Here is a 27,234-nt window from a genome sequence, read left to right as displayed (position 1 = left end):
GTCCCTGCTTCATCTCTCGCTCAGCTAGGGGGTCCTTGGCCTGAAAACGTTGAAGACCCCTGAACTAGAATAACTGCTAGCTTGCTTAACGTCTTCAGCCTAGGACTTAAGTTTGAGATGTACGGGTCAGACAACTCAGCGTCATGATCGATTTCAAGGTCTTCAAGAACTTCAACATCCACCGGAACATGCTGGAAGCGAGCAGTCGCATGTCATTTGTGCTGCTGCTGTTGGTCGCCATGGCTGCCAGTTCCCACCTGATGTCGTGTGGGAGTCCAGACTGCGCCAGGCCGTGCTGAATGACAGCCAGCTTGGATAATGTCTTCAGACTAGGACTTAGGTCTAACATGTACTGGTCAGACACTTGAATGGACGAGTGCATGCTTATATATCCTCCTCCAAAGAGGATGGTACGATCTCCCACCATGTTACAGCACATGCTAAACATCGGACATGGGCCTCTCCCCTTGGGCTCGACCTTCTTCCAGGAGATAGTCTCCGGGTTGAATCTCCACAGATCGTTGAAGGTCCGGCCATTACGATAGCCACCAAATATGTACAGCTCCCCATTGTAGGCAAAGGCGGAATGACACTCGCGCCGTTCCGGAAGAAGTTGTGCGGAAGGCGTGCTCAGCCAGCAGTTGGTCTCTGTGTCAAACACACTGATGTCGTTGTAGTAGTCGAACTGGATCCCTCGACCCCCAAATACAAACATCTTCGTCCCGATGACGGTGGAAGAGTGAAATAATGAAATAGGTGCTGGAGTGCCTCTGGTGTTTATCAAAGACCAGAACATTGTGGCGGTGTCCAACTTGCAGATGTCATTAGTGAAAAATCCCATGTTCACGTTGAGCCCTCCAAAGATATACATGACCGTCTCCAAGACAAAGGCTGAGTGGTTGCTCCTCGCCTCTGGAACAGTCCCAGACGTCCGAGGCTTGAACCATCCGTGGGTGTCCACATCGAACCCGTAAAGCATGTTGAAATACTCCCCTTCCCAGTAGCCCCCGAAGATGTAGATGATGTCTTCTATCAGCACAGCTGTTTGGCCCCAGCTCATGGAGGGAGCCTCGAGGTGGCGTTCTCCTCTTCGAGCTGTCGCCGAACGTAACTTCATCCAACGCAGTGACACTGTGTTGAAGACGTGCACACCGACCCGATCCCTGTGGGTCTTGTCGTACTCTCCAAAGGTGTATACCCTGTGGTCCACTGCCACAGCAGCATGGTAATACCTCTTTGATCCTCCCTTCCGGTACAGCGTCCAGTGCAACATATCACAGAGCAGAACTGGATCTAATGCGCTTAACGGGGTCTGACTCTGTAGACAAATGAAGTGCTATTGTGCACGCCACCACTTATATGGATACAACGCCATAAATGTCCAGCAAAGCTCAACCAATCCCCTCAGCTGATAGGTTGGGTTGGGTTGGCCAGCCAGGAATGTGATGCATGTTGATCACCCTAATATCAGCCACTGGAGCTCTAGACTGAGAGAACGAGCCCCATCCATGGTCTCGAAGGGCGGAGCCAAACCCAGGCGCCCGGAGCAGTGCGGCGCCTCCTATTGCTTCACCAATCTATGTCCCCGCCTCCCCTCCCCTCCACCCCCCCCCCGGTCTGTGCACGGAGCAGGCTGACGTCACCAAATTTAGAGCGACGCCCCTCTGCACTCTGGTTGGTTAGGAGTTAACAAGGTCCTAAGACCATCGTTCCTGCACCGTTCGCCCAGACTTTTTTTCTTTTGAAACAAAAAAAAGGCTGGGTTTCCGAGGCTACTGGAGCTCTGACTGGATAGCAGAAAATGAATTAATTCTGATTGACTCTCAGCCAGAAGAGCAGAATTTATACCAAAAGTCTAGTGTGAGTAAACTGTGTGTAGCATCCAGGCGGCAAAGTTACGCTGTGGAAAATGAAGCCGTAAGTTCTGCAGTTCTCATTAATGGCCCAGCAGGTGGCACTAATTCCCCTCCTGCAGCTGCAGAAGACATTTAATTCCTTGTCAAAGGGAATATGACTCGACTTTACACTTGGTTTTATTACCTTAGTAAACTTTTTCATATTACATAAACATTTCATGTTTTCAATCGATAGTTTCAAGTCTTCTTTCACACAGCATGATAAGCGTTTTGGTAAATTATACTCCCAGTATTTTTTATTGATTATCAATAACCCTTCCCACCCAATAGCATTAGATTTCCGGGATTCTAAGATGGTGGATTTTATTTAGCTGAACTAGAGGCTTCAAAACGGGTTTGTACAAAACAAACAAAGTACAAACAAACCATATTACAAGCATAAGTCACTTTTTTACCGGTATAAAATACTTTGGGATAGATAGAATAGGGCCTAAGTGGTTGACCTCCATGTTAAGATGACTCAGCAACAATATTATTTTGGAGTTGCATGCTCTTGCCCTTTAATGACCCACTGACCACATGACAATTGTATTATATATAGCTTTGCTGCGTAAGCACTTAACAAATACATCTATTCATGTTTGCCTATAATTCTTTCACAATAATTTGAACTACCTCTTTCCTTTCAAATGAAACTCATCACATAAAGAAGCACAGTCATATTGTTTGAAGAGATCCATATAGACACTGCAATCTGGAAATTGTTTTAATGAATGAAATGTTACATTAACCAATGTGTATGGTTAATGTTAATGTAAATACAATATAACTTGTAGATCTGTAGATTAGCTTAATACAATATAACGCAATAATAATGCAGTATTGTAGAATTACATTTGGTCTCTCAATTGGGCAGGTCAGGGTTCGAATTTCGGGTACAACAAACAAGCTACGGATTGCAACTTTAAGGGAGTTGGAGACCGTGCGTGCGTGTGTGCGTGCGTGCGTGCGTGCGAGTGATGAATGAGAGAGAAAGTGAGAGGCAGGCATTATGGAATGTGGAGATAAGACAGAGTGATAAACAGCAGACATAGGGGTAGAGTGGGCTAAAAGAAAAGGGGGTCTTGTGTGAATGTACGGTCATTAAGTACATGGAGTACTTTTTACTCCACAACAATTATTTGAGGACTTTAAAGTTACGTTGTGGATTTTCATTTTATTACAAAATTACACAGTTACCACTTAAGCCCTAATTTAGACTTTGTGTATTCAGATGTAGCCGATCTACAAGCCGATCTACAAGCTCACAATGCTTCGTTCTTACACCAGGGGTCCTTGAGGGGTACATGGGGGTCCCCAGCAAAATTAGTTGATATACTAGTGTCACAATCATTTTAACCACTTTATCCATATTTTTATACTTTGGCTTTTCAAAAATAGCAGATATACAAGCTCGTAGCGCTACGAGCTTGTATATCTGCTATTTTTGAAAGAAAAAAAAAATGTGTACAAATCTTTGAATAAAAAGAACATTTTTGAATCAAATCTTTGTTTCTGGGGGGTCCCTGGCACAAGAAAATGTCAGATGGGGGTCTTCGGCCAAATTAACCCATTAAGACCTGGAACTGTGTCATTTTTAGATTCAAGCTAAAAAGCATTATTTTACACTTTAGGCTATTCAAAAATAGCAGATATACAAGCTCATAGCGCGGTACCGAGTGCCGCGCTACGAGCTTGTAGATCTGCTAATTTTGAAAAATCGTGAAAATGTGTGCAAATCTTTGAACATATATATTTTTAAAGCGAACATTTTTAACTCAAATCTTTGCTTCTGGGGGGTCCTGGAACAAAATATTTTGATGGGGGTCCGCGGCCAAATACATATAATTTTGGGGGTCCTTGACATGAAAAAGATTGAGCACCACTGATATAGAAACATACGTTTTTCAGAATACTGTTGAGATTTAGGAGACATGCAGAATCGGCTTCAGGTCTCAATGGGTATGGGTAATATCAATTTGGGGGTCCTTGGCATGGAAAGGTTTCAGAACCACTGCAGTGCATTACATTGTGTTGACAACTTTTTTCAGGGTGACAAAAGATTAGAAAAACGTACATTTCCATCAGTGTGGTTTTGGTGGAATCAGCAGCCGTGATGAGCTGCGATCATAAAACGGCTGTGTTGAGCAAGAGCAGCGTCAGCCAGGAAATATGTTGAAATATGAAACATTTAGTGTCATTTTGGTGGTTTTGTGAGAAAGATACAGCCAGAGGGGGGTTTCTACCCCCAAGAGAACCTCTTCCCCCATGACAACCCAAAGCTTAATATGTTTTTTACATTTTTCACAATTTTATATTGTTTATCTTGTTTTGACGTTTTGTTTTGTTTTGTTAGTTTTGGTACATTTTTAAAGTGGGCTTGCAACTTTCTTTATACTTTTTTTTAAGGCTTCATTTTAGTTAAGGTTGTATTCATTTTAGTGTTAGTTTTAGTTTTTTATTGTAATATGGATTAGTCATGGGTGAGTTCAACAAGGTCAAAACATTTGCAAAATTTGCAGATCTACATGCTTGTAGATCTGCTATTTTTGCCACTTTTGAAGATTTCTGACAAAAACAAATACTAACAACATTTTCTCTATGATTGAATTAGTTTAAATTTGTTTCGCAAACACGCAATACCATTTCAGTTTGTTATTGTTTATTTGGTTTTTATTTTCATCAACTACAGTACAAGTACATTTTGATCCCCATCTACCCCAGCTCTCTAGTCAGGATGGGACTGAGTACAATTACTCAGTACGCTCTGTACAATTCTGATTCTTGAGCAATTACATTTTCTTATCGAGTTAGGCTACTCTGCAGATTAAGATTGTTGATACAAAACACACTTAAGTCCTATATGGTTGCTCTCGGGCAGAAACGACAGCAACCATTATTATCAACCATATTTCAACTTTTTAATATGTTTTTGTGCGTAAATCAATGCCCTAGCTATCATCAAACAAGAGTATCACACATGTAGTAGTGAAAATAGCCGATTTACAAGCTCATAACGCCTCGCACCGTTGCTCAAATTCTCACCAAACTTGGCACAAACACTGTTCAGGGGTCTGCCATGACAATAGTCACACTACAGCAGTGTTACATCAGTGTCTAACATTTCAAATGGCCATAACTCAGTGACCATTGCTCTGATCAGCGCAATAGGCTCTATTCACAGCAGCCATATTATGAAGACATTCACAGGTGTTACCAATGATACTAATGAAGGCTCTGTTCCATTCTGGTCAAACAGAGTCAGGGTGCTGATATTGTGCATGTTGGCCCACTGGAAACACCAGTGGGTCTACAGTTGGGGTCCAGGGACCCTCATGGGCTTCCAAATAGCCCCTTACAGGTGTGTAACTCTGAGAGTGTACAAATGGAACCAAATGGACCTGTAAGGGTCCATTTGTTATGGGGGTCGTGGAAACCACTGTGCTACACTAAATGGAACAGAGCCTTCATTAGTATCATTGGTAACACCTGTGAATGTCTTCATAATATGGCTGCTGTGAATAGAGCCTATAGGACTGGATTTGAAGACCGCGTAGCGGCCTGAAGATCTAGTAGTGAAAATAGGCCATTATTTTTTTTAAAGAATATAAATGGTGCATTTACATAGCACCTTTATCCAAGTCGTTTTACAATGATTGTGCATTACATTCACCCATTCACACACATGGCGGAGGAAACCATGCAAGGCACCAACCTGCTCATCGGGATTAATTAGGGGTTGAGTGTCTTGCTCAAAGTGTACTTCGACAGTAACTCTGGAATCAAACTTGGAACCTTCCGGTTTCCAAGCAGCCGCTCTACCTCCTGAGCCACTGCCGCCCCAAAATATTGAAACATTTTGGCGTTTTTGATAATAAAAAGCCATGCGCAAACTAGCGCCGCCAGGTTGAAAGGGGTAGATTTATACTTGGTCAAAGGCCAGTGCCGCACACCCAAAATATCACAATGTGTTGGGATCTATGAATCAAACTTCTGCCTTTTTTTCCGGCATTCTTCTGCCTTTTAATAAATGTACGATGGACGGTATAGTATTTCTGTACATTACATAACCACGTACGCACGCACGCACGCACGCACAGGTTTGCATTGCTATACTTGGGAAGACGTCATCATTTTATGACAGCATAGAAAATAGCTGCAAATAGTCAGAACTTAGGCAAAATATAGCAGATTTACAAGCTCACACCGTGTCACGCCTAACCCTAACCCCAATCTGAATCTTTTGCGTTTTTCAAACCATAAAACAACCATTTCTCTTGTCTATTTCTCTTGTTCTACTGTACTTGTGTGGGGACATTACGGTCCTCACAAGTGTAGTAATACCCACAAACACACACAAGCACGCACACACGCGCGCACATGCGCACGCACGCATGCGCGCACGCAAGCATGCGCGCGCGCACACACACACACACACACACACGCACACACACACACACACGCACACACACACACACACACACACACACACACACTCAGCGTGTGGAGCAGTGTAACACGATCCGGCCGTCTAGCTTGAAGGTTGTTGTGAAACAACTGAATCTCAGCCATGATGAACATTGGAGGAAGTGGTGTTGATTCAAACATGAATGTTACACACACATTTTGTCAACGCTAGTTATTCTGAAAGATATTCTAAAATAGCTGATCTATAAGCCCACCACACATCGAACTGCACCGGGCTGTGAGCACAGTGAGCTTGTAGATCAGCTATTTATCGAATAGACCAGTATAAAATGTACGTTTTGGGATTAATAATCTAAACCTACAAGTAACAACTAAAACTCTCAAACAAACTGTAAAATCCTCAGTGTTCATTTATCCAGTTGTAACTTTGAGAGAGTATTCTCTCTCTCTCTCTCTCTCTCTCTCTCTCTCTCTCTCTCTCTCTCTCTCTCTCTCTCTCTCTCTCTCTCAACATCTATAGACTGTGGCATGTCATTAAGTGTGTTATGTGTCCGGAGGAGCCAAACTACAGTACCATAGATCCTTATATTCTACCATGTTATCTTGTGTATGTGTTAACCATCAACACAGCACAACGCAACACCATGCCTCAGCATTACACAGCATTCTGTCGACCCTTTAAAGGTCACTGCTTCCGCTCTGTTGTGGTTCCTTTTGTTTTGATCCCTTTTGCTTCCAAACACAGGGCTGGAATTTTTATTTCAAAGGTTTGTGCGTGTGTGCGCGTGCGTGCGTGTGTGTGTGTGCGTGTGTGCGTGTGCGTGTGCGTGTGCGCGCGCGTGTGTGTGTGTGTGTGTGTGTGTGTGTGTGTGTGTGTGTGTGTGCGGTGGTGGTGGGGGGGGGGGGGGGGGGGGGGGTTAGTTATTAGAAGTACAAATCCTCTTTTTTTCAAAAGGTAATAGGCTCTATGCACAGCAGTCAGCAGCCATATTGGAAAGAAATTGGGCCTCTTCTATAGAGCGTCGCAGTTCCCGCCCACTTCCAGTTGCCGGAAGTAAATACTCAAATGCATTTTTCCCATTGACTTTTCCGAAAATATTTATATAAATTAATTTAAGCCAAGAATCAAGCTATCCAGGATGCTGGTGAATCATGACCATAAAACGTTTGATTCTGTGAAAAAACTTTTTTGAAAACGGCAAAACAAAGGGTATTTATTAAACATAGTATATCATATCATTAAATATAAAATTTTAAAAAATCACAGAAAAAAAGGTTTTATGGTCATGATTCACCAGCATCCTGGATGGCTTGATTCTAGGCTTAAATTCATTGATATAAATATTTTTGGAAAAGTCAATGGGAAAAATGCATTGAGTATTTACTTCCGGCACCCGGATTCTGTGCAACTGCGATGCTCTATACTTCCTTCATACAGCAGGTGTTACCAATGATACTAATGAAGGCTCCGTTCCATTCTGGTCAAACAGAGTCAGGGTGCTGATATTGTTGCATGTTGGCTCACTGGAAACACTCTGCTACACCAGTGGGTCTCACATTGTGGTCCAGGGACCCTCATGGGTGATTGAAGGGGTTCCAAATGGCCCCTTACCCCTCAGAGTTTTGAAATACTCAGAGCACCACTAAAAAGCCAGAGAACCACTGTGGTACACTAAATGGAACGTAATGGAAATTATTATAATTGGTAACACCTGTGAAGGAAGTGAGGAAGAGGCCTAATTTATTTCCAATATGGCTGCTGTGCATATGAGCCTATTAAACAGACACAAAAAATGTACAGAGAAAAAGCACTGCAGGGATGAAGGGTCCTAAAACCTTTCACCTATTGCTTGGAATTCGTTCAAAATAAATGTGCAATAACATTGCGCTGCTATCTGTGTGTTTGTGTCTTAAAACACACACAAACGTGTGAGTGCATGTGTGTGTTGTGTGTGTCAGTTGCATTATTCATCATTAACGCTTGTGTCAACCAGCGTATGTTTACCAGTGTTTTGAAGCCACGGTAAGAAGTGAATAGGTTTTAGAGTGTGTATTCACACATGTGTGCTGTGCTGGTGTGAGGAATGTCAAACTATTAGTCGTGTTTGTTGTTTCAATGAAAGTGACAGCCTGCCATTTGACCTGCACTGCACACAGCTGCTGATGTGCTGATAAAGCACGCACACACACACACACACACACACACACATGCACACGCACACACACGCACACGCGCGCACACACGCACACACACACACACACACACACACACACACACACACACACACACACACACACACACACACACACACACACACACACAGACACACACACACACACACGCACACGCGCACGCACACACGCACACGCACGCACGCACACACGCGCACGCACGCACGCACGCATGGATGCACGCACACACACATACGTGCACACACATTAAAGTGATTGATAATATGTGGACATACAGTATATCATGCTATACCAGAGTTCAACATGGCTTCATGATCTCCAGTTGACTTAATGAAGATTTATTTTATCTATACATTCCAGAACCCTGTTTGTGTGTGTCTCTCTGTGTGTCTGTCCCGTGCTTCCCTTATTGGATGATCCAACCCACTGGCTTCACGGATTGGCCGAGCTTTGCGTACCAATCAGTGGTAGACAGTAACTACGTACTTTCACTTGAGTACCTACACATTTGTTTTGAGTATCTGTAATTTAACTAAGTATTTGTATTTTTTGGGATACTTTCAATCCCCTAGATTTCAAAGACAAATATTGTACTTTTGACTCCACTATATTTCTAGGAAGGGAAAAAGTAAATTATGAACTAACCACCTAGGCCTAAGCTTAAGCTCTATTAAATAGTGAAAATAGCAGATATACAAGCTCACAAAACATCATGATGCAACACGTTGTGTCTTTAGCTTGTAGATCTGCTATTTTCACTATTATTATTATATGTACTTTGTAATTTATACTTTTGAATAAAAGTAGCAACAGAAACTAAAACGAATAGGCTACTGTTTCTGAAGAAACACTGTGGGCTAACTTAAAACATTGTAGAGAAAATAGTTTAATTGAATTAAGTGGAACTAAGTAGAATTAGCTTTGGATTAGAAACTAACTTTAAACGTAGGCAAAGTTTGGCATTGGAGTGGAATGTATCAAAAACATTTGGCTAGTATTAGCCTGAAATGTATAATTTTTTTTCTAAATATTTATCCCACGATTTTGTAGCCCCATTTTTTACACCCAGTGCCAACCAAGTACCTTCCCTCTGCCAACCTAGGGAGGCCAGGGTCGAGCTCATGCCTCCTTCAATGCATGAGAGCCAACTGACCTTCTTGTCACCTGACAGGGGAGAGGTTCCCTGGTTGGACGTAGCGCAGTTCCTTTCCCCTCCATCAGGCGCCCCGGTTGGCCAGGGGAAGGCAGTATAGTGACCAAGATTACTGCATGTTTTTGTGAGGGTACCTACCCTAGGGAACACGGGGAGAACATTCAAACTCCACACAGAGAGGCCGCCTGAAATGTAATTTTAAGAGCATAAATCCATTGCTCAGGAAAAGTATTTGAGAGATATTAGAAGTATAGCTTTTCATTGGGAACGATGTAGGGAACACTAGAATAAAGCAATGTGAAAACAGCGGTGTAACATTGCAAGATTGCAATCCAACCTAAAAACGAACTTTAATTACAACCAATATAATCGTGCCTTTGCTGTTTTAAAATAAACAGTAAAGTAAATTAATGCAGACAAGCCTACTAAAGCGCAATATAAATCTGGTGATGATGTATTTTGTATTTTCAGATGGAGCTCCACAAATCATGTCCAACGAATATTTGGCTCAAACAAGGGGTTACATTTGTTCTACTGCTATGCCACCAAAATGTGGAATGCCCTACCAATAGTCATAAAAAAGTGTGACTCCTTACCACTCTAAAAGAGCAGTTAGAGGTGGCTGCAATTCGTAAATTACTGGCCCCTGTAAAAAGCTTATCACCAGAAATGCCCACCGCACAAGTGTTTACTGCACATATTTATTTTTTTGATTGCTTACTCGCTACTACTACTACTACTAGCCACTTTAGCCCTATAGGCTCTATGCACAGCAGCCATATTGGGTATGAATTGGGCCTCTAATTACTTCCTTCACGGGTGTTACCAATGATACTAATTAAGGCTATGTTCCATTTAGAGTGGCATAGTGGTTGTCTTATTTTCAAGGACACCCATAACTCTGAGAGTGTACACTTTCAGAGTTATTGTACACTCTCAGAGTTACACACCCACCATAAGGGGCCATTTGGGCACCAAAATGGAGTGTTTCTAGTGAGCCAACATGCATGATATCAGCACCCTGACCAGAATGGAACAGAGCCTTCATTAGTATCATTGGTAACACCTGTGAAGGAAGTAAAAAGAGGCCCAATTTCTTTCCAATATGGCTGCTGTGCATAGAGCCTATTTTAGGGAACGATGCGACGCGTTGTGAGCTTGTAGATCTGCTATTGTCAAACATTTTAGTACTTTTACTTTTGGTACTTCAAGTACATTTTGATACCAATACTTTTGTACTTTTACCCAAGTACATTTTAATTCCGGACTTCTACTTGTAACAGAGTACTTCTACATTTCAGTATTGCTACCTTTTTTTTTAAAGTAAAACATTGAGTACTTTTGCCACCACTGCCTTTTAGCATCCTTTTGTATGGAACCTTATACCTCTGTGCTTTTGTTTTTGGGAAACAGCGACCCCTGGGGTCAAATAATTCTATAGGACACTAATGTGTGTGTAACACTGCAAATAAAGGTAGCGTTCCAGAGCAGTCAGCAGTCATTTCCTTGGTGCGCTGCACAGCGCAGAGTGAGTCTCTCTCTGTCTGTGTATAACCACTGACTGCACTCTATTCCTCCATCTGTTCCTGTTTAGTTTGGCTGTTCTTTTTTCTTTTTTTCTTTTTCCTTTTCTTTTTCTTCTTTTTTTTTTTTTTTACTTCTTGAGTGGAATTGGTCGCAGAGAGCAGGCAAAATGAATCACTTCAGTAAGTGCAAGTTTGTGTTATTATTATGTCACTTAATGTCACTTTTATTGTATTATTGTGCATTGCATAAAGCAGTAATGTCATTCAAACTTTTAATGACATTACTGCTGACATAAAAAAAGGTTTGATTCAATGTGAAAATGATTACTCTGTTGGAGAGCTTGATTTCTTGGATTTGACTAAAATATCAAACTTGTAAATTGTTTTTTTCCTTGCCATGGTCTTGTTGGAAATGTGTTTTTTTATTTGCCGCAAATAATGAATTCCTGACGCATGAAGAATAGCTGTGGAGAAGTCACTGGTGCATGACTGACACATCATAAAAACTCAAAGTACACAAGTTTAACTCTCTTGACCTCAAACTATTAGCCCCCCCCTTCTCTCTCCCTCTCCCTCTCTCTCTCTCTCTCTCTCTCTCTCTCTCTCTCTCTCTCTCTCTCTCTCTCTCTCTCTCTCTGTGTGTGTCTCTCTCTCTGTGTCTCTCTCTCTCTCTCTCGTCAGGCAGCGGTGGAAAAAGTACTCATTTATTTTACTTAAGTAAAAGTATCAATACTGCAATAAATAAATACTCTGTTACAAGTGAAAGTCCGTAATTCAAAATGTACTTGAGTAAAAGCACACAAGTGTTGGTATCAAAATGTAGGCCTACTTAAAGTATCAAAAGTAAAAGTACTCATTATGCAGAATGTCCCATTTCAATTTTACAAATGTATACAAATCTTTTGAAAATAGCAGATCTACAAGATGCTTTGCATCGCGACGCATTTGTGAGCTTGTAGTAGATTTTCAAATGGCCAAAATGTATATAGGGCTAAAATGGTTAATATATGTTTTGTAATAATAATCAAAATCTACAAAGTAACTAGTCACTAAAGTTTTCAAATAAATGTAGTGGAGTAAAAGTGCAATATTTGGATCCAAGTTGTAGTGGAGTAGAAGTAAAGTACAAATACCTAAAAATTGTACTTAAGTTCAGTGCTTAAGTATATGTACTTCGTTACTTTCCACCACTGGCTATAGGTTTGTGTCTTTTCCATGTGATGTCACAGTGTCATTAGAAGTGCTGAGTATAGTTCTCATGCTCTGCATGTCTGTCAGTCTCTTCTCATTCCAACTCCATGACATTGGAGGTTTTGTCCTTCCTCGCTGACAAGGTCACCATAGAAACCCTGATTGTCTCTTTTCTGTGGACTGGCCAATCAGAGCTGTTTTAACTCTACAATCAGTACAAACGTTGTATTAACACAACTAGTGTCTGCATGTGGATCCACAAGAATGACATTCTTTAACAGCTGGGGTAAAAAGTGCTGCCTTTGACACTTTTTTTCCAGGCGAAAACACGTCACGCTACGTTGTCACGTCTTAACACAAGTGGTGTAAAGTAACTAACTACATTTACTCAAGTACTGTACTTAAGTACAATTTTGAGGTACTTTTAGTTCACTGGCATGGAGTATTTCCAATTGTCTATAATTTTACTTCTACTCCACCACATCTCAGAGGCAAATATTGCACTTTTACTCCCCTTCAATGATTTGAAAACTTTAGTTACTAGTTACTTTGCAGATATGAATTATTACATTATAAAACATCACTTTAGCCCTATTTCAAACCTAGGCTATTTGAAAATAGCCGATCTACAAGCTCACTCTCTTTTAGTAGTTTTACTTTTGGTACTTTAAGTACATTTTTATACCAATACCTTTGTACTTTTACTCAAGCAAATTCTTTGATACATCTACTTAAGTAAAACATTTGATTACTTTTTCCACCACTGCTTAACACCGTGGCTCAACGAATAATGAACCGTGTCTCAACCTCATTGCTGTCACATGTCCCTGTGTGTGTGTGTGTGTGTGTGTGTGTGTGTGTGTGTGTGTGTGTGCGCGTGCACTGTTGTCCCTAAAGGTCTGTCTTTCTGAGGACATGCCACAACCCCCAAATTAGCCTGTGGATGAGAAAATAAGCCAGGGACCCCCATAACTTGTGGCTCTATCTGCAGTAATTCTTAACCTTTTTCAATTTTAAGGACCCCCAGTTTGATATGTATCAGTACGGACCCCCCATTCAATGCAATTTTTTTTTTAAATCTCTGGGACCCCAATCTGTGTAAAATTGTCAGTGTTCATGTAACTCTGAGAGTGTACAAATGGAACTGGTTCCATTATACACTCTCTGAGTTACAGACCTGTAAGTGTCCATTTGGTTCCATTTGTACTCTCTCAGAGTTACAGACCTGTAAGGGTCCATTTGGTTCCATGTACTCTCTCAGAGTTACAGACCTGTAAGGGTCCATTTGGTTCCATTTGTACTCTCTCAGAGTTACAGACCTGTAAGGGTCCATTTGGTTCCTACTGTAACTATCCATCCAGTAAATATCCATCATTTGGCTGGGGACCCTCTGGAAACCCCCCCAAGTACCCCTGGGGGTCCCTGGACCCCACTTTGAGAACCAGGTGCTTTAACTAAAATAAATCCCAACGCGTCGGTATTTCATGCAGGCCTAGTACACAGCTCCGGGGGACCCCGGTCAACTTAGTATTATGGTTTTAAAGGGTGGGAAAAGTACCTCAAAATTATACTTAAAGGGATATTTCACTTTCAAAAAAACTTTGGGTCATTTTATCGTCTACTCAGGCTTTTGTGAGCCCCCCAGACCGTTATTAAGTTGCTTGATTCAGTATTTAGATATGTGATAATCATTTTATAAGACACGCCCCCTTCCTATACAAACCCATTATAACTTCAAACTCAATTTTTAACATGTTAGATTCATCAAAAACACACTCTTGGTTCTGGTGACTCATCCTGCCCTCCTAATACGCGAGGGGGCCGTGTTTTTTCGATAACCTTTTTCATTTTTTTTTAAAGATATTTTTGGAGCTTTTATGCCTTTATTTAGACAGGACAGTAGGCTGACAGGAAATGGGGAGAGAGATGGGGGGAGACATACAGCAAACGTCGTCGGGATCTGGAGTCGAACCCGCGACACGCTGTCAAGCTGGATTACCAACGTATGTGGTATGCGCCTGGACCGCTAGGCCAGCGGACGCCCCCCTTTTTCATTTATTTTTAATATTTTTTTGGAAAATGAAAAAAATTAAATACAATAAAAAAATAAAATAAAATAAAATAAATTAAAAGGGTAAAGGAAAGAACACGGCCCCTCGCATATTAGGAGGGCAGGGTGAGTCACCAGAACCAAGGACGGGTGTTTTTGATGAATCTAACATGTTAAAAATGGAGTTTGAAGTTATAATGGGTTTGTATAGGAAGGGGGCGTATCTTATAAAATGATTATCACATATCTAAATACTGAATCAAGCAACTTAAAAACGGTCTGGGGGACTCACAAAAGCCTGAGTAGACGATACAATGACCAAAAGTTTTTTTGAAAGTAAAATATCCCTTTAAGTACAACCCTTGAGTAAAATGCTGCTCTCTGCATACATTGTCTCAGTCTCCCCCCTCATAGATTATTGTCTTAGCTGTCCGTGTTCGATGTGTGATAGAGGGTACATGCCTTATAGCGGCCCATGGAATGTTGTTTTATTGCTTTGTCTGTGTGTTGCCAACACACACACACACACACACACACACACACACACACACACACACACACACACACACACACACACACACACACACACACACACACACACACACACACACACACACACACACTCACCTGTCATAACTTATGCAGTGTGGGTGTTAGACCTTGCCCCTTGGCGAGAACACAGTTAACGTTTTACTGCGGCCATTAGGACGTGAAGTTATGAAAAACCTGTCTCAGCTGTCTTACTGTCTGTCTCTCCTACACTGTCTCCCTCTCAGCTGTCTTACTGTCTGTCTCTCCTACACTGTCTCCCTCTCAACTGTCTTACTGTCTGTCTCTCCTACACTGTCTCGCTCTCAGCTGTCCTACTGTCTGTCTCTCCTACACTGTCTCCCTCTCAACTGTCCTACTGTCTGTCTCTCCTATGCTGTCTCCCTCTCAGCTGTCCTACTGTCTGTCTCTCCTAACACTGTCTCCCTCTCAGCTGTGCTACTGTCTGTCTCTCCTAACACTGTCTCCCTCTCAGCTGTCCTACTGTCCCTCTCACCTACGCTGTCTCCCTCTCAGCTGTCCTACTGTCTGTCTCTCCTAACACTGTCTCCCTCTCAGCTGTCCTACTGTCTGTCTCTCCTAACACTGTCTCCCTCTCAGCTGTGCTACTGTCTGTCTCTCCTAACACTGTCTCCCTCTCAGCTGTCCTACTGTCCCTCTCACCTACGCTGTCTCCCTCTCAGCTGTCCTACTGTCTGTCTCTCCTAACACTGTCTCCCTCTCAGCTGTCCTACTGTCTGTCTCTCCTAACACTGTCTCCCTCTCAGCTGTGCTACTGTCTGTCTCTCCTAACACTGTCTCCCTCTCAGCTTTCCTACTGTCCCTCTCACCTACGCTGTCTCCCTCTCAGCTGTCCTACTGTCTGTCTCTCCTAACACTGTCTCCCTCTCAGCTGTCTTACTGTCTGTCTCTCCTACACTGTCTGTCTCTCAGCTGTCCTACTGTCTGTCTCTTCTAACACTGTCTGTCTCTCAGCTGTCCTACTGTCTGTCTCTTCTAACACTGTCTCCCTCTCAGCTGTCCTACTGTCTGTCTCTCCTAACACTGTCTCCCTCTCAGCTGTCCTACTGTCTGTCTCTTCTAACACTGTCTCCCTCTCAGCTGTCCTACTGTCTGTCTCTTCTAACACTGTCTCCCTCTCAGCTGTCCTACTGTCTGTCTCTCCTACACTGTCTCTCTATCAGCTTTCCCACTGTCTGTCTTTCCTCCACAGTCTCCCTCTCAGCTGTCCTACTGTCTGTCTCTCCTAACACTGTCTCCCTCTCAGCTGTCCTACTGTCTGTCTCTTCTACACTGTCTCCCTTGCAGCTGTCCTGCTGTCTGTCTCTCCTACACTGTCTCTCTATCAGCTTTCCTACTGTCTGTCTTTCCTCCACTGTCTCCCTCTCAGCTTCCTCAATGTCATAACCCAACTTTGAGGGTTTTCTCCCATTATTGACTTCATGAATATGATGAATACTTAACTTATGAACTATTCATCATAATGAAGATAAGGATGTAAAGATGGCAGGTTCTCATGTTGTGACTCAGACAATAATATGTAAACCTCATGACCTCCACACCATGTACAACAAGTTTTCTTGTAGTTTGAATCAGCTGTGTTTACGGCCTGAATCCTCGAGGCGAGCCTAGAGGAGGGTCTGTGTGTGTGTAATCTCTCAAGAACAGATCCATCACTGCGCTTGGATCTGTCGGTAGCCGCGTTGACAACCCGTGCACATTGGCGTGGCGTGGGCGTGCCTTCAGATCAGGAAGCAGGCCGCGCTTTACCCAATCAAATGTAGTGGGCGGGATTTACATGTGTGCTGCTCAATTCCCACTGGAAACAAACCGAAACTCATTAACAATAGCGTCCTCGGAGCAGACAAAACCACGGAAAGTTAGTAACATTTTAACTTTGAAAACATAGTCGTACCACCGGAAGTGGAAGGCTGAAGGCAGACCAAAACCCCGGTTTCCCTCCGTTCAGCTCCGCCCAGAGCCAAATGAATAAGTAAAAAACAGCAGAGGGCGCTGTTTTTCCTTTTTATTTGACGATGGGTTCCCAGATTGGTGTGTGTGTGCCTCCATGCCAGGCTTTGGTCGGGCCATGAGTCTTGAGGGATGTCAACCTTTTAGCCTCTAGAAAACTAGCGTCAGTAATTTTGGGGAACAACATTCACCGTGAGCTTGTAGATCTGCTATATTTTTTGCCGAAGGGATTTGGTGTAGATCGGTGGTTCTTAATCTTGAAAACTTGAAAATCTGTATCACAAGGAAAACACATTTTTAACCTTTAAAAAAAAAAAAATAGTATGAATGTTGTTTAATATAAGGACACAATTGAGGGAAATAAGGACATGACTGAGGGACATAAGGACACGGCTGAGGGAAATAAGGACACAGCTGAGGGAAATAAAGACACGACTGATGGAAATAAAGACATCACTCAGGGAAATAAGGACACAACTCAGGGAAATAAGGACATGACTGAGGGAAATAAGGACAGGACTGAGATAAATAAGGACATGACTGAGGGATATAAGGACATGACTCAGGGAAATAAGGACATGACTGAGGGAAATAAAGACACGACTGAGGGAAATAAAGACATGACTGAGGGAAATAAAGACAAGCCTGAGGGAAATAACGACATGACTCAGGGAAATAAGGACACGACTGAGGGAAATAAAGACATGACTCAGGGAAATAAGAACATGAGGGAAATAAGGACAAGACTAACGGGAAACCTGAGTGTTTTACTGTGCAGCCTCGGCAGCTGCCCTCAATCAACATGCTGGAAGTGCAGCTGGAGCATAATGCAACACAGCTGTACTGTAGCTATGTACATTTGGACGCATATTATATCATTTTTGGGCATAATCTGTTGGATATTCTGTAGGTATGTACGGTACATGTGGATGGTTACAGTGGAGGAAGAGGTACTCTGATTTTCACTTAAGTAAAAGTAGCGATACCACAACGTATACGTTCACTGTTATTACAAGTAAAAGTCCTCTATTCAAACTTTTATTTGAGTAAAAGTAGAAAAGTATTGGCATCAAAATATACCCAAGTAAAAGTAGTGACAATTTCCAAAATGTTTTCAAACTTCTACACGCTCACAACGCATTGTGGTGGGACACGTTGTGAGCTTGTTGATCTGCTATTTTCAAATAGCCAGTATAAAATAGGGCTTAAGTGGGCAATGCATGTTTTGTATTTAAAATCTAAACCTACAAAGCAACTTGTAAGTACGTTTTCAAATAACTAGTGGAGTAAAATGTACAATATTTGTCTCTGAGATGTAGTGGAGTAGAAGTGCAAAGTATTGAAACATGGAAATACTCAAGTAAATGTACCTTGTTGCTGTCCACCACTATTATATAAGGTTTAGGATAATGTGTTGCATAATGATTTTCTAAGTAAAAGTGTCTGTACAGTAACAGTACGAGTAACAATATCTGACCTGGAATCTGTTGTTTTTATGTCCCTCCCTGCTGTTGTACTCAACACAGTGTAAACATGCTGAGTCAGCAGTGTTTTAGTAGAAGACACATCCACTGAAGCAGAATATATTGCATTAACAGGCAGTGGTGTAAAGTAACTAAGTACATTTACTCAAGTACTGTACTTAAGTACAATTTTGACATATTTTTTACTTTACTTGAGTGTTTCCAATTTTCAATACTTTTACTTCTGCTCCACTACATTTCAGAGGCAAATATTGTACTTTTACTCCACTACAATTATTTGACAACAAACATACATTAACCACTTCAGCCCTGTATACATTTCGGCCATTTGAAAATAGCCGATCTACAAGCTCACAATGTGTCGTGATGCGACGCATTGTGAGCTTGTAGATCTGCTGTTTTCAAAGGATTTGTATGATTTTTATACATTTGAAAACGTGTGAAACAGGATATTCTGCGTAACAAGTACTTTTACTTTTGATACTTTAAGTACATTTTGATACCAATACCTTGTACTTTTACTCAAGTACATTTTGAATTCTGAACTCTTACTTGTAACAGAGTATTTCTACTATATTGCAGTATTGGTACTTTTACTTAAGTAAAATATTTTAGTTTTCCACCACTGTTTAACAGGTAGCATGCACATGTATCTCTGTTATTCAGATACGCAACAATATAAACATATGAAGGTAGATATAGCATACATGCAATACAATACTGTACTGGTTCTCAAACATTTCAGGCCGTGACTCCACAAGAATAATCCTATTTGAACCGGGGGACCCCGGGGGACCCCCCCCCCTGACAAGCACTTGGAACCCTAACCTTTTAAGAGTTGAGGCATTACATTTAGTTTGACTCAGTTGGTTCCATAGATGTTGTGAAAATAGGCGATCTACACCATTTCACCATTTTTTATATTATAGTTTTGACACACTAATGATCTTATTTATTCATGTATTTTTTCATTTTAGAGGTTTTAAAAAAGGTCTTAAAAGTCCTTGTCACTTTAGAAATGTGCAGATACCCTGTATACACTTATACTGTATGTTCTCTTTAGCTGTTGCTCATTTGATTTTCCTATTTGTCTCATCTGTTTAAGAAAGTAGGTAGCTGATATATTGCACTTTTACCTTAGCGCTAGGTATACTCTTAGTTGCTTGTTTTAGAAGAGAATGCACTTAAGACTTCTGGTGATTAGTAGCTTTCATGCCTACCTATGTTGAATGCACTTATTGTACGTCGCTTTGGATAAAAGTGTCTGCTAATTGACTGTAATGTAATGTAATGTTGGTTTGTTTACTGTTGAGTGAGAGAACAATGTTGGACATTAAGCTAATCATCTGGGGACACAGACAGACAGACAGACAGACAGACAGACAGACAGACCTGGTTGAGGTCTACTTGGCACAGGCTGTGTGAGACAACAAAGAGAAGATCGAGAGGTTTATTATTTTCAACGTTTCATTTTGGAAACTTGTGTCTGTCCCCAGAAATGGTGAAACCTCCGAGACATAATCATGTATATGGAGCGTCAGTGGTTAATGGAAACAAACAGCGGAGTTCTGTGGTAAAATAAAAAACAATGGTTCCAGAGCTGTACACAGAGGGCAGGTCTAACGTTCACGGCTCAGAGAGGAGCAGCAGCGACTAGAAAACTATTTTCTCCCTGGAGATGTTGTTTTGTTTCGGCAAGACCTGCAGAAGGTTTTGACTTCATTTGGAGTACGATGCAGACTTTAGCCTATAGAGCAGTGATTCTCAAACGTTTTCTTTTTTTCTTGTCAAAGACTTTGTGTCAGTGACCCCCATATCAGAAGATGTGTGTTATTAATTTGTTTTGTTGATGTAAAGCGTCCTTGGGTTTTTGAAAGGTGCTATATAAATTCAAGTTATTATTATTATATTTTTCACTATTTTTCAAAAGGTTTGGAAATTGTTGCTTATAGATTGGCTTTCCCCCCCTTTTTTTCCCGATTAGCCAAAGTATAAAATAGGGTTACATTGTTTCTCATTTTAGCTGGGGACCCCCTGGAAACCCCTCCATGACCCGGGGGGTCCCCGGACTCCACTTATTATTTTCCAGACATTTAGCTGATGCTGTCACCTAGAGTCTAGGTGACAGCATCAGCTAAATGTCTGGAAAATAATTACAATTTACAATTCAGGCATTTAGCAGACGCTCTTAAAGGGCAAGACCACTTTGGTAGAGGCTTGGGTTGTGTGGTTACTTTTCCATGATGTAACTCCAAGAGTGGACAAGAGATCTAAAAGAATTCCTCTATTGACTAGAAATTGATGATTAAAAATATGCTCCTCATTGACTTACATTGCACAGTGAAACAGCTCTCAAAGCCACTCTTTTAGCACGTAAACGAACACAAACACAGCTGATTCAGACAACATCACCAAACCCAGTGCTGTTTGTTTTTGTAATACAAATGTAAACCTTCTGTTAATATTTGTATGATATTTATGTTAATATTACTATTTGAAGATCCGGCTCTGGAACCGCAAATCCAGTTCGAGTTTTCTTCCTAAAAAAAATAGCAAAATCAACAGGAAGTTAACATTTTTATGAAAAAAAAAAAAACAGTTGCGGGTTCTGTGATGTTCTATATTGTCTGAATCAGCTTTGTTTGTGTTTGTTTACGTACTAAAATAGTGACATTGTGAGCTGTTTTACCGTACAATGTAAGTCAATGAGGAGCATATTTTGAATTCTCAATTTCTAATCAATGGAGCAATTATTTCTTGTCCACCTTTAGAGTTACATCATGCCAAGGTAACTACACAACCCAAACCTCCACCAAAGTGTTCTTGGCCTTTAACCCTTTAAGAGCGGGAACGCATCTGTGTCACGAATTCAGATTTCTTTGGCTAGTGTTTTTTTTTTTAAAGCAAACATTTTTTAACTCTGTTACAACTTCTATAGGTCATTACACACCGGCAATTATGCGAATATACGCAAAATTCGGACTCGGTCTGAATAAATAAAAGACGCTTTTTCGCTCTGTGAAACTGATGTGGAGGCTTGCATTGACTTTATACGGTTTTAAAAAAAAACATATTATTTGCATGAAAAAATCCATAATAATCCATAATAATCCAGAGCGATTTACAGTAAGCAAGGTAAACACGAGGTAATACATCAAATGCATAGAAATAGTAATCTAGGATCATAGGTAAACCAAGAACCTATCATCAGTCTAAACAGTATAATATCAAAACATTTATAATCTGTACATTGAAACTATTATATACACACTATAGGATGCCAGGTCTACAAATTAACCTGGCATGTGGAATCTTTAAAGGTAGGGTAAGTGATATTTTTGGGTTAAAACAAAAATTATTTTGTTAAAAGGTTAAGGCACTATATTAAGATAGTAATCATTGCTATGGAGTGTTTGTTCAGTAACAGGAGTCTCCATGTCTGTCCAGCTCTTTAATAAACAGAAAAAAAGAATTCCGGTAGGTGTCAAAATCTCAGCAAATCAGGAGAAAGTACCCATTTTTAAAGATGGAGTGCCATGATATTTTTCAACCCTAAAACCTGATCATAAGGTATTATTATTATGTAAGGATTTTTTTCAAAAAAAAAAAGTGTACAGAAATTGTTAAAAAAAATGTTTTTATGTGGACACGCCTCCAGTTCATTAAGTATGCCTGGTTCTCACCTTAGCACCTCCTCCACCACCTTAGCACCACCCACCTGTCCTAGTCCCTCCTCCTCCTCATGCCCACACCTGTTGTGTTATGATAATGAGGGGGAGGGTATGTTTTCTGGGGGCTCTGTGATGTCACTATGCCCCTGTTTTTGGATTGGCACGTTTGACTCTCAAGGTTTCAGCCTCCAGGAAAAAACTCCAAATAGTCAGAGAAGACATGAAACACCATAAAACCACCAGCGGGGGCCTTAATGAAGTTCTATCAACCTCATAGACACATGAAAAACAGAAAAAGTGCAAAACCATGGCACCACCTCTTTAAGCTTTATTTTTATAGTGTTCCAGTTCCAATTTTGCCTGCTCATTTCTTAGTGTCATCACTTCCAATTTCACTTGTTTAATCTATATCCTGATTGAGTTCTCTATCCTGATGGGATACAATTGGAAATTAAACTGAAACTGAAATGAAAATGCATTTTGTGTTTTATAAAGAGCTGGAGAGACATGGAGACTCCTTTTACTGAACAAGCACTCTATAGCAATGAGTACTATCAGAATATAGAGCTATTTAACACTTATTTTAACCAAAGAAAATCACTTACCCTACCTTTAACTATAAATGTGATCATTGGTTTCTAGCCCAAATGACCAACATTAACGTCTGCAACCAGCCTGGCTCAGGGTTTGCATCCCAAATACATACCTGGTTATGCGTCAACATGGTCAGCGCCCACATAATAAATAAAAAAAAATGCTTTTCAAAAAGGCTTTAATCTCTCAATCCTTTTTTCCTGATGAGGTTTGTCCTTGTGGCCTTATGGCTGTTTTCTTAGTGTCCCCACTACTTATGAGCATGTACAGTATTTGTAGCCTACTTGTTAATAGCAACATATGATTACGCTACGACAGTAATTTGTCTACAAAATCAAAAGGTGTCAAAGAAAATGTAAATGTTTTCCTCTTCTACCCCAGATTTTGTACCATTGAGCTAATAGAGCCTGCCTGCTTGCTCAGGGTATGAATTGAATCTTGACCACCGGCACCAAATGAAACCCATTCTGTCATGTCTCGCTAGGACGCGCCTCACTAGCCAACACACAAGAGGGGGTTGAATGAACTGAAACCAGCGCACCGCAAAACAATATGTTGGGAATTGATTGCATGAAACAATCACCTGTGCGTCCAGTCTCAATGTTGGTAAACAAATAATTGGTCTATAGAAGAGCAGCAGGGGTCATCAACATGTCCGTACATGGACAAACAATGCAGTCCGTGGCCAGACTTGTCTATATCCGTGGCACTTAAAAAAACAACAACAATGTGTTTGAATAATTTTGGTGATAAATTGTCGTGTTGACATGCTCATTAATATGTTGCAGGAGATTTGTGGTATTGTACCGTACATGTTTGCGTCAGGTGAGGACAACAAGACAGCTAGAAATAATGTTTGCTAATAGCTGCCTTAATTCCCTGAAAATGTCAAAACGTGCGTTCAATCCTTTGTGGGATAGTATATATATATTTTTTTTAAGACAATGGATTAATGGAGTGGATGAGGTGTGTCAGACAATGAAACAATTAAAGTCAACGGTATGTGAGTGACCACAGTGAAAAATGGTGCAGGAAAAGCAAAAACAGATGGCATGCCATCTGTTGAGAAGGAGCACCAAGGCAAAGGAGGGCAGAACTGGACAAGTAGAGCTGATTTTTGTCTATAGGCTCTATGCATAGCAGCCATATTATCACTTCCTTCACAGGTGTTACCAATGATACTATTGAAGGCTCTGTTCCATTTAGTGTAGCACAGTGGTTTCCACGACCCCCATAACTCTGAGAGTGTACAAATGGAACCAAATGGGCCCATACGGGTCCATTTGGTTCCATTTGTACACTCTCAGAGTTACACACCTGCAAGGGGCAATTTGGAAGCCCATGAGGGTCCCTGGACCCCAACTGTAGACCCACTGGTGTTTCCAGTGGGCCAACATGCACAATATTAGCACCCTGACTCTGTTTGACCAGAATGGAACAGAGCTTCATTAGTATCATTTATTGGTAACACCTGTGAACGTCTTCATAATATGGCTGCTGTGAATAGAGCCTATTGTGACACTGCATTCCAATAAATCCTGTCATGCCCTTCATTAATCACTCATCATGTACATACATTACCTGCTGTGACACTCAAGTATCTTTTTCCATAGTTGGCATACCATAGACTTTCTCTTCAACATAGACTACAATACCTGTTCACCTTCCTGGAAACTATTGAAGCTACCTTGACAAACAAAAAACGAGTTTAGCTGGTAGAACTTTTTCGGAGGACAGTGCTATTTGAGGACAGGAGGAGACACCTCCTGTCCTCAAGTAACACTGTCCTCTGAAAAAGCCATCTGTCTATATCATACATATGGGCAACTGCCGGCCCGGGGGCCACATGCGGCCCCCACCTTCACTTAATACGGCCGCAGGTTAATATCGGACTACTGATAAATTATTGATTTCAGCTGTTACAATTCTAAACATGCAAACGTGACCCGCTTAATTACTTCAGTCTTGTAGCTTAAATGAATGTCTTTTTTATGTCCAATATATTTGTATTTAATTTCATAGAGTTAACATAAGTATAAATACAAATGTTACTTTTCAGGATTTCAATTCAAAAATAGCAAAAAATAGCAGATCTACAAACTCAAAACGCGTCGCACTGCGGCGTGTTTTGAGATTGTAGATCGGCTATTTTTGCTACTTTTGTGTGACATAGAATGGCGAAGTACGGCATTCATTTACGAAAAATGTTATGTTATTTAATTCTTATTTTTGCCTGATCTTATTGATTTATTATTCAAAAAAATACTGTTTTCTAAATTACTTGGGGGGGTCCAATCTGAAGCTAGGGGGGGACAAAAAAAACCCGTCCCTCCCGGGATTTCCGCGCCTGAGTGGCCCTCTCCATCATCAAAGTTGCCCACCATTTTGCTCCTGCAATGTAAGATGGAAGCACTGTCTGTACTTATAAGACCCAATTATTGAAATCCCAAACATGGAATATACTTGGACCATGCCACATTTAATGCCTGTCTCAGGACTGCCCCCTATACACGAATCCACGGAGCGCTGCCCTGCGCGCAGCCATTGCTGCGGTGTCAACGCTACGCGGACGCGACACCGCAGCAATGGCCGCCTACAGGCAGCTCCAGGCAGCGCGTCTGTGGATTCGTCTATAGCTGCCAGTACACAAAGGACGACTTCACAGTCTCCAGGTTTTCTAAAGTATAGCTAACCACTTTAACCCTGCCATTTTAGCCATTATAGGAAAAGAAAAGAAAATAATTGATCTGCAAGCTCACACCATGCCTGAAATGCCTGGGCTTTTCCCCCAAAATAATTTAGATTGTATTTGTATGCATATATTGGCTCATGGCTCGTTTTAAAATGTGTAGTGCAGTGGAATAGAGTAGACACTATGACACATCAGGAGTACATTAGTGCTGTATACATTTAGGGCTAGGCCTATGTATTTCTGCTAATATTATTGATCACTTGTTTTGCATGTACGTGGCAATATAAAATATTGATGGAAATGTCCATCACAAGCTGGCAGGGATTTTAATTTTTAGATTTGAGCTAAAAAGCATTATTTGGGCTATACAAAAATAGCAGATATACAAGCTCATAGTGCGGCACCGAGTGCCGCGCTACGAGCTTGTAGATCTGCTATTTTTTTTAATTTGTGAAAATGTGTGGTAAATGGTAAATGGTGCATTTATATAGCGCTTCTATCCGAAGCGCTTTACATTGATCGTGCCATTAACCCATTCACACACACATTCATACACCGATGGCGGAGGAAACCATGCAAGGCACCAACCTGCTCATCGGGAGCAATTAGGGGTTCAGCGTCTTGCTCAAGGACACTTCGACACTAACTCTAGGGGAGCGCCCCAGCCCGGGATCGAACTGGGAACCTTGCGGTTTTCCAGCTCACTCTACCCGGCCACTCTACCCCTGAGCCACTGCCGCCCCGCAAATCTATATATATATTCAAATCTTTGAATATATATATAGTTTTAAAGCGAACATTTTTAACTCAAATCTTTGCTTCTGGGGTCCCTTTTTTTTAAAAAATATTTTCGCTCCCGTTTTAGGATTATTACGGTCATTTCCGGGTCGCGCGGCCCAATTATTAGTTACGTTAATGTTTGGGCTGGGATGCTTTCCAGCAGGGGCCTCAGTGCGGCTGCAGAGTTCATGTGCAGGGCTGGGCTGAAGCAGTGAAACATCTAGATCTAGATTGGACAAAATTGCATTTTATTCATTCAAAAAAGTTTGCACAGCACCACCCAATGGGAGGTGCTCTGAGGCTGGTTTACACCCTGGCAGAGGCTCAATTCCTCTGAATGACCATTCATGTTCAACAGAATGACTAACACAACGCGATACAATAGAGAGGCGATGTATTTTAAATCCCTGTGGATAAGCCTTATCGGACAAATGCTTCAAATGGGAAACTGAATGGAACATATTATAGACTGGAACCAAGGACCAAAATAAACAGAATAGAATAAGTGCTACTGCTTTTATTACAATACAGTTCCTCCATCTGTGCTAGATTACAAATACAAAGATTGAAAGAAGTTTATTTGTTTATTTGTCACTCACAGATACCAGTGCAAGCAGTGCCTGCGTGCGTGCGTGCGTGCGTGCTGCGCGCGAGAGAGAGAGAGAGAGAGAGAGAGAGAGAGAGAGAGAGAGAGAGTAGGACAGCTGACAAAGACAGTGTAGGACAGACAGACAGACAGACAGACAGACAGACAGACAGCTAAAGGGGCAAAGGAATGGTGTGTCATGATGTGAATGATAGACTGCACAGTCATTGAGAAGGTTTATAAATGACACTCACTCACACACACACACACACACACACACACACACACACACACACACACACTCAGCATTCCAGTGATTTCCCAACAGAAATGTGTCTCTCAGTAAAATTCCACTTGTCTATTCAGAAGCACACTGTGTCCTGCTGCTCTGTCCAGGGACATGGAGTGTGTGTGTGTGTGTGTGTGTGTGTGTGTGTGTGTGTGTGTGTGTGTGTGTGTGTGTGTGTAAAC

At 41.4% G+C, this 27,234-nt stretch overlaps 2 protein-coding genes across 5 annotated transcripts in view; one reads left to right on the top strand and one right to left on the bottom strand.

Moving 5' to 3' along the window:
- Positions 1-27,234, bottom strand: part of LOC311050670 (uncharacterized protein) — a gene marked incomplete at its 3' end in the record, with an annotated part of 728,236 nt that overhangs the window by 552,341 nt on the left and 148,661 nt on the right. The window lies entirely within an intron of this gene.
- The window catches only part of exoc3l2b (exocyst complex component 3-like 2b), a 157,480-nt gene that overhangs the window by 19,177 nt on the left and 111,069 nt on the right, over positions 1-27,234 (top strand). For 3 of the 4 annotated variants that reach the window (XM_084065396.1, XM_084065398.1, XM_084065395.1), the window contains exon 1: positions 11,193-11,375. The exons of the other annotated variant lie outside the window; for it this stretch is intronic. The gene's annotated coding sequence lies outside the window, so the exon portion shown is untranslated. Of the gene's footprint in view, positions 1-11,192; positions 11,376-27,234 lie in introns of those variants that run through there. 4 annotated transcript variants of the gene reach the window in all.

The sequence above is a fragment of the Gymnoscopelus microlampas genome (assembly GCF_963454915.1).
Source record: "Gymnoscopelus microlampas genome assembly, chromosome: 8".
Lineage (NCBI taxonomy): Eukaryota > Metazoa > Chordata > Actinopteri > Myctophiformes > Myctophidae > Gymnoscopelus > Gymnoscopelus microlampas.
Note: the sequence above shows the minus strand (reverse complement) of the source record. Positions and strands in the feature narration are given on the sequence as shown.